At 36.0% G+C, this 4,062-nt stretch overlaps 1 non-coding gene across 1 annotated transcript; it reads left to right on the top strand.

The window, feature by feature from the left end:
- The first annotated feature begins 2,499 nt into the window (after positions 1-2,499).
- LOC124084793 (U6 spliceosomal RNA) lies at positions 2,500-2,602 on the top strand. Its single transcript, XR_006849247.1, has one exon. It is a non-coding gene; the product is annotated as a U6 spliceosomal RNA (small nuclear RNA).
- The last annotated feature ends 1,460 nt before the right edge of the window (positions 2,603-4,062 follow it).

Raw genomic sequence — 4,062 nt, 5'->3', positions numbered from 1 at the left:
TTATATGTTGTGGGCATTTTTCTTCCTGCTTGGTTAAGGGCTGGGGATACAGGTCAGTGATAAAGTGCTTGCATAGCATGTGTGAGGTCCTCGGTTAGATCCCCAGCACTAAATAAATGAACAAATAAATATTTGGTTGATTTACTTTGTGATTTTCTTTGAATTGTGAATTATTTGGTACTGTGCATTTAATTTTCAAATATTCCTGGGTTTTCCAAATGTCCTTCTTTTGTTGATTTCTAATTTAATTTCACTGCAGTCAGAGAATATATTTTGTATGGTTTAGATCCTTTTAAATTTATTGAGATTTGTACATGGCCAACTATACCCTAGAGAGTATACTATCTGTGCTTGAGAGGAATATGTATTTTGTTGTCTCTGGTTGGAGTGCTTCATAGATGTCAATCAGGCCAATTGGGTGGATCATAGTCTACATTCTTGCTGATTTTCAGTTTAGTTATTGTGTCCATTATTGATCATAGATACTGAAGTCTCTATTATTGATGAACTGTATATTTTTCCCTTCAATTCTGTCAGTTTTTGCTATACACAATTTGGGAGCTCTTTCATACATAAGTATATGCTTGGAATTCTTAATTCTTCCTGATCAATTAGCCCTTCTCTCAACATAAAATTTCTTTCTTTGCTTCTAGTAATGTATTTTGTCCCAAGTCTGTTTTATTCATTATTAATATATGACTCTACTTTTTTTCTGGGGTAATGGTCTCATGGTGTATCTTTTTCCAGTCTTTTATTTTCAATCTATTTGTGTTTTTGAAAGTACGGTGTGTTTCTTGTAGAGAGAATATAATTGTATTTTTAATCCAGTTTCTAATGATAATTTCTGACTTGATTTGAATATTTGAATCCATTCACACTGAATATCATTATTCTTTTTTCCTATTAGCATGTTTTATTAATTCACCATAATGTCATTATTGAACTAGATGAATTTACACCTGCCTTTAAATTTTTTTTCTTTATTTGTAGATGGACACAATACCTTTATTTTATTTATTTAGTTTTATGTGGTGCTGAGGATTGAACCCAGGGCCTCATATATGTGAGGCAAGTGCTGTGCCACTGAGCCACAATCCCAGCCCACACCTGCCGTTTTTTAATTTGTTTTTTTTTTGTCTGTAAGTTTTATTTTTGATCCATTTATCTTCCTTTACTGCCTCCTTTATAGTAAGTATGTATTTTCTGCTGTATCATTTTCTTCTTTTTAAATTTATTTTTATTTTATTTTTTTAAGAGAGAGGGATAGAGATAGAGAGAGAGAATTTTAATATTTATTTTTTAGTTTTCAGCGGACACAACATCTTTGTTTGTATGTGGTGCTGAGGATCGAACCCGGGCCACAAGCATGCCAGGCAAGTGCGCTACCGCTTGAGCCACATCCCCAGCCCCTCATTTTCTTTTTATGTTTATATTTTATGAGAAATTTTCTTAGTGGTGCTTTAGGCATTACAACATGAATCTGAACTTTTCACATTCTACTTTAGAGTAAAACTAGCTTAATTCCAGCAAAATACAGACCTAAGCCACAACACAGCCCCACTCTCCCCTCTGTTGTGCTGCTATTAGGCCTGTATATGTACTAAACTCAGCAGTACAGCACTGTAATATTCTCTTAAATCCACTTTAATCAGCCATTCCACTAAAATTACTTTTAATGTGCTCTGTGAGAGTTTATTCCAGCGGACCTAGAATTCACCTGAGCTGATTGGCTGCAGTTTTAACTTGTCATTGACCCTTTGTAAAAGGCATAACATGAATTGATAGTCTTGGTTTGTGTCCATGGGTCCAAGAAATCTTGGGGTGGTTTCTCCCAGTTTGTCGGCATTGTTTACTGAAAACAGTGAGATAGATCATTTGTATATGGTCCCAGTGGGACTCGGAAGGGTTGAGCTGTTGGGACTGGTTATGTGATAGAAACAGCTCCCAAGGCTCTGGACCACTTGCTTTGAGGAAATCTGATTTAGTGACAGAGCTGCAGTTGTTAAAAGACTGTCACTTTGTTTTTGGTGTCTTGAAATTTGTTGTCACTATAGTTTTCTCTTTTTTATTCCAAAGCTATTAAGTGCGATTTTGTAATATTTATTTATCTATTGGTACTAGGGGTGCTTTCCTACTGAGCTACATCCCCAGCCTTTCTAATTTTTATTTTGAGACAGGGTCTCACTAAATTGTGAAGATTGGCTTTGAACCTGCAATCCTCTTGCCTCAGTTTCCCCACTCGCTGGGACTACAGGCATGTGCCACTGTGTCCGGCTATAATTTTCTTTATATCCAGTTTTCTTATTTTTGCACATACTATTGAGAGATGGGCAATACAAAAAAAAAAAAAAAGATGATGAAGGAAGGAAAGGTCCAGGAGCGGGAGAGAAACAGAGAGGAAGCTATATGAGAGCCGGATCAGGACTGTGATAGTGTGGGTATCCATAGCACCACTCATCCACTTTCCAATCTCTTCCTTGTCAACTTTTATTCGCACTCTTGCCTTGGCAGCACATATACCAGAATTGAAACAATACAGAGAAGACGGGCACGGTCCCTGTGCAAAGATGACATGCAAATTCACCAAGTGTTCTGCAGTTTTTTTTTCTCTCATGTGTGGAAGCTAGACCAAAATAAGGGGAAAAAGTAGTGGTGGGGCATCCCATGAAAATGGAAGAAAGATTAGGGGAGTGGAGGAAGAGGGGAGTGAGAAGCAGGGAGGAGCAGTGGGAAAAGGGAGGAACACTGGAATGATATCCACCAAACTATCGTGAGTGTGTATGAATATACCACAGTGAACTTCACCTTTATGTATATCTATAAAGCAGAGATATACATTTAAAAAGTTCTAATTTAAAAAGAACTATGAGAAAATAGAAGAAAGACCAGCAGAGGAAAGGGAACAGGGGAGAGAGGAGGGGAGGGAAAGGCAAAGCGCTGGGGACAGAATTGGAGAAATTATATTCAAAGCCTGTATAATTATGTCAAAATGAACTCCAGTGTTATGTATAACTCTGATGCAGTAATTTAAAAAAGTGAAAGAAAAAAAATTTTTAATTCATTCCCTTTTCTCTTTCCTTTTGCTTCTCACTTTGTGTTTTCATTGATTAAATAAAACTCACTCAGACTGCTTAGCTTGGTATCTGAAATGGCTTGCCTTGAAGTGCACTTTGAATCTACCTCCTCATCAAGGTGATCTCTACATGAAGTCACATAGTAATGCCATATACTTTATCATTTGGTTTATGACCATGGCGGTGCTGCAGGGCAAGTTGGAAAAGAATGGTTTATCCAACAGATTATATTGGGTGAACTGAATATTCATAAGAAAAAATGTATCTTTGCATATACCTTATTCCATACTCAAAATTGATTATAGATGGATTTTAGTTCTAAATATGAAAGGTAAATCCATAAAAGCTTTTAGAGGAAAACAGAACATCTTTATGACTCTGGAGTAGGAAAAAAATTAAGAGGATTTAAAGAATACTACTTTCAAAGGACAAAATTGATAAATTGGGTCATATTAAGATTAAGAAATTATTTTTCTAAGAGATTCTATTAAATAGAATGAGAAGAACCCCCAAGAATGGGAAAAGATCCTTGCAATGCTTATATCCAAAATGGCTCTGTTATTCAGAATATAGAACAACTCTGACAAATCAAGAAGAAAAGACAACACAATAAAACAGAAATTGGCAAAATCTCAAACTACCATATCACAAAACAAACAAACAAAAGCAGTATCTGAGTGGCAATAAACATGAAAAAAGAGTCAATTCATTAGTAATGGTGAGGGGCAAAATGAAATATAACACGGCGCCACCGCATTCCCACAGAAATGACAAAATGGAAAAAGAGACAACACCAAGTTTGAAACAACCTCGGGGGCCAAACATACCTGTATTGTTGTACCTGTATTACAAACATAATACAGAGTGGGAAAAAATCCAGATTCAGAAAAAATGCATTCCATTTATATGCAGCTCAGGATCAGGCAAAACTAGGCTATACTGTTTGGGAATCCATAGTCTGCAAAATTATAAAGAAAAACAAAGATGT

Source organism: Marmota monax, unplaced genomic scaffold (assembly GCF_021218885.2).
Source record: "Marmota monax isolate L192 unplaced genomic scaffold, Marmota_monax_Labrador192_F-V1.1 WCK01_AAM20220418_F8-fsc00071, whole genome shotgun sequence".
NCBI lineage: Eukaryota > Metazoa > Chordata > Mammalia > Rodentia > Sciuridae > Marmota > Marmota monax.
This window is presented reverse-complemented; position numbering and strand designations above follow the sequence as displayed.